Source organism: Malurus melanocephalus, unplaced genomic scaffold (genome assembly GCF_030028575.1).
Source record: "Malurus melanocephalus ecotype Western Australia unplaced genomic scaffold, MMel_1.1 scaffold_630, whole genome shotgun sequence".
Taxonomy (NCBI): domain Eukaryota; kingdom Metazoa; phylum Chordata; class Aves; order Passeriformes; family Maluridae; genus Malurus; species Malurus melanocephalus.
The window spans coordinates 184,352-196,474 of NW_026623862.1; the positions used below are offsets into that span (position 1 = coordinate 184,352).

The following is a 12,123-nucleotide window of genomic DNA, read 5'->3' on the forward strand; positions in this document are numbered from 1 at the left end:
CCCGAAGAGAGGTAGAGGGAATGGAGCTGTGCAGGGGTTTCTGTCCTCTCCAGAGCTCAGACATTCTGCATTTACAAGGTCTGTTTTTCCCCAACACATTTTACATTAATTCTGGCTGCCCTTTTTAATTTTTTTAACTGAGTGAGGTTTAATAAGCACTTACAAAACTCGCCTTTGGAGTATATAAAAAAATTGGCCTCCTGGGCAGCTCTRTGCTTCCAGAGAGTACAGCGGATTGTTTTTGTTTGCAAGTCTTCAGTGCAAGGCTGTCAGTGCCAGCAGTAACTGCAAGTGGCAGGTATTTCTCACACTTATTTTACAGGGACCTCACTCTTTCCCATCTCCTGTAGTGGGTAAAACTCAGCTCTTCCAGAAAAAAGAGAGAGGCAAGTAAAGCTCCTCAGCACCCCACTCCTGCATTTAGCAAGAAAGGCAGCTTCTCTCTCCCTACATAAGCACAGCCTTAGCCCCTGCTTCACCTACRAGTGAAGACTGAGAGAAGAGCATGTCGCAAGCTAAGTGAGAGGGGTCTTTTCTACTCTGCAGTTAAAATAAGAAGGAAAACCACAGTGGGTGACTCTCAGAAGCTAATCTGAGTAGGACTTAGTTAAGGACTGTGCACGGAAACCTCTGGCAAACAGGAGACAACAGGGGAAGCTCAGACTCTCAYTTGAGAAGCATCTGAAGTCGCACAGCTCTCATGGGGTTTGCCTTTGATACTCAGAGCCTGGAGTCCCCAGGTCCCCGAAGGAGTGTCCATGTTAATCAGAGAGTAAGGTGAAGCCTTCCCTAGCAAATAAGCAATGCAATTATAAAGCCAGTCAATAGTGTAACGCCAGCCAACGTGTTCCAGCGATATTTTGAAACTGTAATCTGATCCTACTGTTTCCATCCTCGTGCCTTGCCTGCTCTCCCTTGTTGCATACTGTACTATTTGAGGCCCAGAGGGCAAAGCGAGCTCTYGCTGTTTGTTCATGATCAGAAACTGCATTTGGAGCGAGAGCTCTGTGTGCGCCGCCCACACCACTTTCTTGAGAGTTTCTTAAACTCGCCGCCCGGCCGGAGCCCTGCTAGAAGGATCTCTGCAAAACAACCAAAAACACCAACTCCACTTCTGCCTTCAGTTTCCAGCTCCTTTCCACCGCGCTAAAAAAAGGGCAAAGCCGCGGTCTAAGGCAATCTCTGACTCTGCAGTGTGTTAAGCCTTGCAGGAAACATATGCTTCTATTAAATTGGAAACAGTTTCTAATGCTGTCAGTTTGCTAAATGTAACATGTTCYCCTGGAAGAAGTGGAGCAGTTTTAAAGTTTTTGACTAACTGCACACATCCAAACAGAGTACGTCTGATAAAGCTGGAATGGGCTCCAATAAATATAGCTTAGAATAAATTACTGCCTCATTAAGTAATTGTTTGGAAAAAGGACAGCAGGTTTTCTAGATTACAGCCATGTTATTAAGGGTGTTTATAATATTAGGAATTCTATCAGGGTAGCAGAAGTTAATGCAAGTTTAAGTCAGAGGAGCACTTGTTAGCTCGTTAAAGCATTAAAGACYGCCCTGGCAGAACCAGAAGGTGGACAAGACCGCACAGGTTCGGTGCAGAGAAAGCCAGCAAGGCACACTGCAAACCCCTGCGAGGCTGAAGGCAAAAGCAAAAGTCCTGAGCAACTCTGACAACTCCTTTGCAGTACAAGGCAGGAGGGAGGATATACCTGTATAGCACACTTTAAAAAAAAGCACTTATTCAAAATGGGCTTTATTCACGTACGGCAAGGCAGTTGTCTTTACTGGAAAAAAAAAAATAGAACAGGTTTGACTGCCCAGCAGAACTAATGTCTGTCTCAAAGATSTCAAAGCCAAAATGTCAATTCTCACATGTTCTGCTGCAGACAGGACTTCCCGTGTGCTTCCTTACAAAACAGAGCCCAGAAGATGCAAACAAGCCCCCAACCTGCCCTTTTTTGGTCTCACCCTCGACTGGAAGCTTTAAGAAACACAGTCTGTGGTTGCCAGGCCCTTSACAGCCCTGCTGACCACCAACCACCTGCTTTGAGCCAAATCAGCTGGAGGAGTCGCCCCTTCCCACTGCCAAATCTTTACATCCTTCCCCAGAACGGCTGCACACACCCACTGCTCATAACAGTGCCCGAGCCACCACCAGGACCCTCCTCCCTGGGGCTCTGTGCTTTAAAGAGCCACCAAAAAGAGCTGGGCTGAGGCTGTTATGAAATTTGGGTTTCCATGTGGCAGTGTTAAGGAGGCAGCCAGGCCTGCCAAGTGAATCGAGTTCTGTGCTGTGAACACACGGGCTGAGCACTCTGCTGTGGGTATCAAAAGCTCACGGAGCTGCTTTACACACCTGGGCATCRGCAGCAGGAAATCAGAGCTGCAGGAAAGCAAACCAGGCACAGCACCAKGCCAGATCCTCTGACTTTACTACATGATTAACTGATTATTCAGCAGACTCTGCTTGTTGTCACCCAAAAAATATGTGAGGGCTTCTCCTGGGATCAGCCAAAAAGCTCTTCCTGCTCCACATCACCGTTTCTTCCCACAAGGACAGCACTTGGGGCCTCCTTGCTTGGAAGCTGGAGATGCTGGTCTCACAGGCAGGACCACGACACTGTGAATTCCCGTGTCAGTGGGCAAGGAGCCACACTGGAAGATCCAGAGCCATCAACTCTTCAAGAAGGTGGAGCAGAAGCAATTTAAGATGGCTGTGTGCTGCTCTGGGGCCCAATTCAGCCAAGACCGCCTTCCATCCTTTCCCACTGCAGAGCCAGCAGGTACCAGCACAGCGCAAGTGGAGTCTAAAAAGAGACACCTCGCTTGCAAATGAAATTCAAAACAATCTGAAAGAGCTAGAGCAGCCACCAGAAAGTGACACTGGCTGGGGAAACGCACACTCACTCCCTTTTCACTGCTAAAATTACACGGCTGTGATGACAAGATGCTACTGGTCAGGCTCTAAGGGAGAATGATGAAACAGCCCCGTGCATCCCTCCTCCCCTGCACGGAACAATGGATCACGGCTGCATTGTACAAGACATCTCTATCGGCAYGCACGTGTCCAGGGCTGCCTGGTATTTTTAGTGTGTGTAGGGACTGAGCTTTGCAGCCCATTTCCACTGGACCCCTGTCATTCCTGCAAAGGTTAATGAGAATTGTGCRTGCACCCATGAGAGATGAGACCCCTCGGTGGATAATAAGGGAGTTTTTTCTTACCTATGTATAATTACTTTGTTTGAATCCTATCGTAGTATCTTTTYCCCCAAAGATATCTTGTTTTTCCCCCTTGTCACAGACCCTTAATAAACACACGGGGGGGAGAAGAACAAACCCCACACTACTGAAAGAACTGAATGGTTTGCCAAAAAGTAGGTTATTGCTCTGAAAACAGTGTTGAATAAATTATCACAGTCAAACTGAAAAGCAGCAAATGGCAGGAGGGAAGAAGAGGAGAAAGGAACAAAAACCTCTGAAGAAATAGATACTGCAAATGCACCATACAAATCCCAGCAATGACAAATCAGTTTCTGGCCTGCAGATTTTATTTGCTAACCAGTTTCACACTACTGAGAGTTAGGAGAAAGTAAAGGTGTTTTTCTGGCATTTTTTGAAAGTAGATGTAACAGCACATGAGTTGCTTTCAACATTTTTGCCTAAATGAAATGAACACAACCCTGCAAACAAGTATGTTCTATGAAAAAGAACCCACTCRCCCTGCAAGTTTCTCTTAAAGAGGTGAAAAAGTTGTTGGACATTTCTCCACCACCAGTGAAAAGAAAACAAAAAAAAAAGGTAGTTAAAATTTGACATGAAAGTTTGCTAAGATGGTGTTAAATGATGTTGGACAAGATGATAACTGCTGGCCTTTTAGTCCAGTGTATAAAGCTCAARCATTTGTTGAAATACAGCATGTTTCCATGTCCTACAAAGGTGCCTTCTGAAAACTGATTAAAGAAAGGGAACTTTGGCCAGCCTTGAACTATTCTCAACCTGTAATGGCTATGAGTTAGAGAAGGCAGAGATTCCATTTTTCGGGGCACCTGCTTGATTTCACAATAAAAACTACTATACCAAGATGATGTTCTTTAAAACAGCCACCATGGGATCCATGTCACTTCTACRTGGAGTAACTGAAACATTTTCAAGRAAGTCATTTAAACTTAGATGGAGACACCCTTTGAACAGCATATTCTGACAACATGGGTATTAAATCTGTATTTCGAAGCGTGCTTAGGACAGGTTAATTAACAYAGAACAAAGAAATTTAACCACAAARTAAGACTTTGGAAATTGTGAGCGGAAAATACAGAAGGAGAACAGCTCAGGAAACAGAATGTCCTAAACCTAATTTCATATTCATTCAGGCACAACCCATTCACCTCACCCAAGATAGTATTACACTGATTTTCCCCACAATTAAAAGAAAAGTCCTCGTCCAAGCACACACACACATCACGTGTGTCCCCCTGCCAGCAAGGGGAAGCAGAGCAGCGACAGGAAGGCTGACACTGTGTGTCACACACACAGAAAATATCCTCTCTCCTCTATTCATTCACCAGCTATTTGTGGAACACTTTAGTAGTTAGGGGAGGAAAGTGCAAGGAGGTTGTTTAGAAGAGCRAGTTTTGCCAAGCAGATGGCAGAGGAGGGGGCAAGGGGCAGCCAGATCCCAGGAGGGTAACCCAAGCAGGTTACTGCACCCCTGGGACAGCCAGCATGGAAATACCCCATCAAAAATATCAAAAATCCCCGCAACCACAGGCTCCTAAAGCCCAAGGCACTGTTCCAACACAGAGCCAGGAGTGGGAATGAGACCCGACCCGCAGCAAATCAGGCCATGCCAAAAGTGCTGGAATAGAGTGGCTCGTCTCACACAAGGCCCACAGAGCAGCAAGAAAGCAAAATGTTACTACCACTGCTCCAAAAAACCACTGTGGTTTGCACACAAAATGCTAGCCTCCTATCTTGATGAAATGTTTATTTGAAAAATACGCAAATGACATGCATGCACGTGGACCTACTACAGGCTTTTTTTCCAGGGGAGAAAACACATGAAAAGTAAAGTTTGTGGAGGCACCGGAAGATGAGGATGATGTATTTCTGAATTAGGACTTAAAACTTCACTTTGCAGCTACCTGAAGTTAAGACAAAGCTGCCTTGAGGCATCCCAAACTAGTCAGACCTGCTATAGCAGTTGCACCGTCTGCTTCAAATATGCCCTCCACGCTCCTTTCAACCTCCACCCCGACATATATCCGCATAGTTTACCTCCAATCATGGGTGGTTCTTGCTATAGCACAGTTCACTCAATCTTATTGCCTGCCTGGTAGGACAGGAGGGKTTTTTTAAGACTAATGTTACAGGCTGTTACTGTAAGAAAATGTATGAACATAGGCAATAATTGTCATGTTTTCATTCAAGGTGAGTGTGGCTCCAACAGCACAAGGGTTTCTGGGGCGGAGTGGAAAATCTGGGATCAAGAAAACAGTTTCAATTGTTACATCTGAGGAAGTATTAGAAAATTTAGATCTTTCCACCAATTCAGGGTTCCTTGAAAAGGGGAACTTCTTTTTTTCTCGTACTTCCATATACTGCCCATTTTTCAAATTAACATCAAAAGAAAACAACCCATGTTTGAACTTTTCTCTCTGTATTCTACTACTACATTAAAAATACTATTTTTATTTTGACTTCACTGGAGCAAGCTGTCAGATGAAATCCAATACACTTTACTGGTGTGAAAGCAAAAAACAGGCTTTGGCTCCTAATAATTCCAGACAGACTCAAGTCACTCAATATCACTTAAAATTCAATTCCGGAGTGATATTAAGGAGAAATTCCTCTTTTAAACCACTGGTACTCAAAACACTGATCGTGTTATACATGTTGGGAACTTCAGATGTTCTGTGGCAACACCTATGTTATGTACCAAGCTGAGAATGGTACCAAAGCTGGCCCCTCACCTGAACAACAGTGGTCTGACCTCRCCTGATGCAGGACTCTGAGCATGGTTTTCATTTCACTGCACCAGCCTGAACCCACAGTCACTCTGATGTGGTGGTGGCTGCTGTCTCACCTGAGCTAGATGAGCCTCCACCCTCAAAGAAGGGACACATGAAAACCAAAAACTTGCTTTCTGGTGACTTGACAGTTTCTTTGGTCCTTTCGAGCCTTCTTGCTCCCAGTCACAGCTTAAAGCTGTCTCTGAAGACCCATGAGGCTGTACCCAATGCCCCTGGAGACTGCCCCAACTCTCCCTGGGAAATGCCCCTCGAATCAGGTCTTCCCCACCCCGAAAATCCCCTTTGTGCTGGAGGAATGTCCCARCCAGCGCATCTTCACACAGCTCATCCTTGGCAGTGACACCCTGACATGTTCACCAGAGCCATGGCTGAGGCAAACGGGGCACAGAAGTTTCTATTCTGCACAGTGGCACAGAATTTAATACCCACACAGCCAAGAGACAGAGGGCAGGGACCCTGCTTTGTCACACACAGCCCAGTTTCTCCCACTAAATCTCTGCTGTCTCTCAGCCACACGTTTGCTTTGGACCTCAGTTTGGGCTTGACTTCAGAACATCCAAGAGCAACATTAGCTTGGCATTTAGGGACTTGCTTTCCCCACTCGTGCTGAACAGCCAAGCATTGCTATCTAATTTTTGTTACACTGTTTGCATTGGTGATGATGAACAAACCTGAAGCCTCCACTACAGCAAACACAAAAATTGACTCTGTTTATAAAAGAATTAAAGAACTAATGCATGGTGAGGGTCTCTCTCAGTTTATAGAAAACATGACAGCAGATTCTCTGACCTATGAAAGTTTAGAAATTAAAAGACRTGGCAAAAACCAWGCAATTATATATCCCTGAAGAAAAYGAGCCCTGTGCTCAGATTGGCAAATTTCATCTTCTGCAAACCATTAATTAGCAAAAGATTCATCAAGACTAAAGATCTGTGCTTAGTGCCAACCTGCTTACATGGAAGCTGGACCTTGCTCTCTCCTTTGGAACACTCCTGATCTTTGGACTTGGTAACTGAAAGCTGCTGTTTCTGGCCCTGATTCACGTGCATGTTAAGGAACCACTGCAACTGGAGCTGTCTCCTTGTGAGCCAGTTCCACTATAAAGCTGAGTTAAAAGAAGGTGTCTCTCTTGCTACCTGGCCCTTATAAGAAGTAGATCACCAGAAGACTACTTACACTTTCAAAGTACTGCATTCTCCTTGTTTGACAGATTACACTTTAAGATGTTACATAAAAGCAAAAATAGTCACAAGTACTTTGGATCACCTGTCTAGTGTTAGCACTGCCAGAGATGAACTGTGCCAGGAGTGCTTTACATCAGTGTGAAAAAAGTCAGTTCCTAACAAAAARAAATGTTTTCCCAATGAAATATTTATTGAAAAAATAAAAGCAGCTTGTGTGAATGATGGCAAAATCCTTCAAATTTGGTATTATGTAAAATCTGCTGTACTTCATGGAAGCTAAAAAAATTAATTTTGAATATGAAWTGTGAGGGTTTCCTTGCTATTAGGACTTTATCTCAAAGTCCTTGATGCCTCTCAGGCAGACAAGTTGAGCACTTGGAATATTTATGTTATTATTTCCACTGTGACACTCATTATTTCATCTTTCCCATTAAAAAGTGCAGGTGTATAAAGGAATACAATTACAACTCTTAATAAACCAGCACCTACACATGCATTTAATGATCTTTAAGACTGCTTCACCTACAGACAAAACCTGAAGGACCTATGGCTATCAAGTTTCTTTTTGTTTGTTTTMAATCAGCTTCAGAGAAAAAGAAATCAGCTTGACACGAAAATCAAAGCAGCRTTTTAATATGCACAAAGTCTAGCTTCATTCCTTAGCAGTCCAATCCAGTTCYTGCAGAAAAGGAGTGGGTGGTTTCTGCTACCAACTTAAATGGAAGCAGGATCAGTCACGAGAGGAGGAATATCTAGAGCTGTTCCATTGGATGCTGCAATACTGGCCTGAACAATGGAAGTATTCCGAAGGACATGCTCTCAGATACCTGTCCAGCAGCACAAGCTGCTAATCCTCCTTCCCATCTCTACCACCACCACTGGTTCACTATGTTAAACCAGAGTCCAAAGATACTGTCTCATTATGTAAAAATGCATGCATTTGAACTTCAGCTAGAAAGGGCTACTTTCAATTTACCCTGCTAAATCAGTGGCTAATTTCGATAGCAATGATTTTTAAGAAAACACAATTCATTTTTACAGTTTGTTTTACCATATGAAAGCTTCCCGTGCCCTCAGATAGAAACCGAGGTGCCTCTGTCGATTTTGTACCCTGTGAGAAGTCCGTAAGACACGGGAACCTTCACCTGTGCAGGTGCATGTCAAAATTACCAGAATAAAACCAAGCAGAAAGCGTTATTTCAACTCACACACATAGTCAGTGTTTACTCATTTGAGCGACACAAGCATAAAACTGATGTTTGGGGCARTCTCCCGCCGTTGTTTGAGCAATAGTACATTCTAGAGCGACCAAATCCAGCACCCACTGACAGCAGCGAGAGTCACCCTGATGACTGCACCAGGCACCAGATGAAAAAGCCTGGACTTCCCTGCTCCMGAGAGCCTTGGATCTGTGTGAGCACACGCCGCCACACGCAACAGCTCTGGCGTGCTGCACTGAAGTTCAGATAAAGAAGCTGACAAGCCTCCCCCCCCACCCCCGGATGGAGATAAAATGGGCAGATTCGCTTTATTTTACACCAGCAGCTGACCCACAGCTGTAAATCAGCCACCAAGGGGCCCACTGGACAGCACACAAACCCCTCCACACATTTTCAACAAAAGTGGCCCTGGGTTTTCCAGCTGTGTTTCACAAAATGCAAGAAATGACAGCAGGTAACTGAACTCCTATTTTCATGCCTAGGAAGAACTTATTTTTTCCAGATCCTGATGTGAGTAAAGCAGCCAATGCTCTAAATCAAAGCGGCACCGCAAAAGGATTTTTTTTCAAGCGTTTATCCACCCTGAAGAAAATCCTAATAAATATTTTTTTTTTTTTTGCCATCGCTTCCAAAAGATGAACCACCTTCCTCACAAAAGCCCYCCAGACGCCTGTTTCTCCGCGCTGGCGGTGCTCCCAAGGAAGACCCGTGCGCGCTATTGCTCAGGGAAAAGACAGGCTAATCCCCTGCCCTAACACCAACCCCTGAAAAGGGCCAGGCAGCGGGGCCAGCCGGGTCCTGCCCAGCCATATGTCAGCTTCGCTACAGCGGAGTGAAAGTCTCCCCCAGGCCCTTTTAGCTCTCCCGGCACCTCGGCACGCACTTTTCGGGCTTYCCTGAAGCCCCCGCTCCCGCCGGGAGAACGGAGCAAGGCTGCAGCGCTCCGATCCGGGGGCTCCCCGGCGCACACGCGAACTTACCCGGGGTGGCGCGGCTTTCTCGGCGKCGGAGGGAGCCCGGCTCCGGAGAGCACAAACCGGCCGCGCTACCGGGACCGGCACAGCCACCTCGGTAAAAAAGTATATTCCAGCCACCCGCACCTGCTTCGGCTCGGGATCCCCCCGCATCGGCGGGGGAGGGGGCGTATTTTAAGGTCAACTCCGCCGCTCTCCCTCCTCTGCTCATCTCACCGCGAACCCCCCCGGAGGAGAGGGGGAGGATCCCCGCCCCGGGCTCCTCTGCCCGGGCACCAATTTAAAGGTAGAGATAAAACAAGCCCCGATGACTCGCAAAGCCAGAGGGGGTGGGGGGGTTGTCGCCGCCCCTGTCCCCCACCCTCCCCGATGCCCCCCAGCCCCCAGCCCCACTCACCACATGCAGCTCCACCTGAGAACTAAAGCATGGAGAGGGGGAGGTCGGAAACTCTCGCCCTAGAGCAGCTCCATATGTCGCTCCTCGCCGCGCCGCTCCGGGGAGGGGCCGGGTGGGATGCGGAGGAGGAGGAAAGGAGGAGGAGGAAAAGAGGAGGAGGAGGAGAAGGAGGAGGCAGKAGGAGAAGGAGGAGGCAGGAGCAGGCGGCGTGAGGATTTAAGCCTCCGCTCTGCCCCAGCGGCTGCGATCACGCAGCATTATACAATGGAGGAGGAGGAGAAGAAGGAGGAGAAGGAGGAGGCACCACCAGCCCCGGCTCCCAGCACTTGCCGCCAGCACTGACGACAGGGGCGGCTCCGGCGAGCTCCTCACCCTCCGGCCCGCGTCAAAGCTCCGCCTCGGCCCCGGCCTTCCTCCCCCGCCCCCCCAACCCCCGCTGCTGCTGCTCCTCCTCCTCCTCCTCCCCCGCTCCGGCTCCCTGCGCTGCCCACGCGTGCCCCGGCCCCGGGCGGGCGGCGCGGCCCCGCAGCCGCCGCGGCTTCCCCGGGGAGCGCCGGGCCGGCACAAAGGCGGGGACCCGACCGCAAATATGACAAGTATCCCTGCTATCCGATGGSGGGGACCCGGCCGGGGCACGGGGCTCGGCCAGCCTAGATCCCCGCGCGGGGCTGTCCCCGGCTTGTCCCGGTACAACCCAAAATTCTCCTCCCCACGCCTCCGGTCAGCGCCCGGCCCGGCCAAGCAGAGCGGGGTCGAGGGGGAAATGTTGAGAAAGCCCGGAGCTCTCCCGGCCGCCCCCCGCCCCGGGACCTCACCTGGGAGCCGAGGGAGGCGGCGGCCCCCGTCCGTGGAATCCTCGCTGCTAATTTGGGCTGTGCAGATACCACCGAAGCACAAAAATGAGGCCAAACGGAGATGTTCGAGCGCGCGAAGACTTGGGGGAAGGAGGGAAGCGCTCGGCACCAGGCGCTATCTGGAAAGAAGACGATTATTTTAAGTCACCTCGATGATTGTGTTTCCAAAGGGGCTGTAATCCCAGCCGGCGCTGTTAAAGGCGATTCAAACACCTTACAATTTTGGCTGTAACCCCAGCAGGCATCTCGGATCGTTCCGGCCTTTCATGTTCCACTAAACCGGTTGTACTTCGGGACAATAAAGCTTTAAGACCTAATATAAAGGCGATTATTAGCCATTAATATCCCGACTCGTTTAGGTATTATGCTCAAAAYGGTCTGTAATGATTTGTGATCAATCAAGATGATGGTCTTGCTAAATACTAAGTTCCATTTTCAGTTAGAAAAACCGAAAAGGAAAAGAAGGATACTTTTAGAAGAAACGTTTCCTTACCCTGGAAACTGCATCTGACAAAAATCCACAAAGGAAAAACAACACTAAACAAATAAAGTAGTGAATCTGACAAAATAAAAGAATATTAAGAGCTGATTTTATAYATTCTTAAAATGATAGTTGAAAAGGCCCCATCTAACTGATGTTTAAACACCAGGACTGGCACTTGAGCACTCTGCTGAACTCACTAAAAAGGGAGGAAAGGGGCATCAGATCTAAAAAACCTGACGTTTTATTCTGCCAGTTTGGAGGCCTCAGCCCACCTTTCCCTTTCCACCCTTGCTATCAGCCATTCCTTTGAGGAGATCCAAGCTCTCTCATCCCGTATCTGTGGCACAGAGTTAGCCCTAAACCAATCTGCWAAGCAATTTACGAACCGTTYACTAGATTTTGACGAGTGATTTGCGAATTGCCCAGGAGCTGGCAGACATTAAAACCAGAATTTCCCTGGCTGGATACTTTCCAGCAGGAAGGCACTGAGATTTGGTCCTTCTGCCTGGGGAAACAAGTCTCTTCCTGAAATTACCAGCCTCGTAATAAAATCACTAAATAAAAAGAAAAGGTTCGTTTTCTTTAAGGCYAGAGTGATATCTAGGCTCAAAAGTCAGAATATCTGTAAAACTTGCACATTTTTCACTGGGTTGCTTGGGTTTTTTTGCATGCCAGATTCACTGAATTTCAGGGCCCCATTCCGCCCCTCCTTTACACCAGATTTGTAACACAGCGGGATCTGGCCTTGCGCAATTGCGCCGTGGATGCGCCCAGCCTGCTTTCCGGAGCTCAAAGTCCACGGCAGGTTTACAGTCCCCGTGCCTGGGTGTGTGCACGCTATCACCGGCACCAGAGGCACAACCACAAACATTTGCTAAATAAGCAGCTGGGCTCCAGCCCGATACGCACAGCCCTGAACTTGCCATGTTACTCTCGGCAGTAAAAAGCCCGAGCCTGCATCATCCGAGTTTTAAATGC

At 47.7% G+C, this 12,123-nt stretch overlaps 1 protein-coding gene across 6 annotated transcripts in view; it reads right to left on the reverse strand.

The window, feature by feature from the left end:
* SERTAD2 (SERTA domain containing 2) overlaps positions 1 to 12,123 on the reverse strand; it is a 76,606-nt gene that overhangs the window by 9,730 nt on the left and 54,753 nt on the right. For 2 of the 6 annotated variants that reach the window (XM_057383399.1, XM_057383401.1), the window contains exon 2: positions 10,623 to 10,780. The exons of 2 other annotated variants lie outside the window; for them this stretch is intronic. The gene's annotated coding sequence lies outside the window, so the exon portion shown is untranslated. Of the gene's footprint in view, positions 1 to 9,416; positions 9,507 to 9,807; positions 10,164 to 10,622; positions 10,781 to 12,123 lie in introns of those variants that run through there. 2 more of the 6 variants (XM_057383400.1, XM_057383405.1) reach the window with 2 other exon arrangements.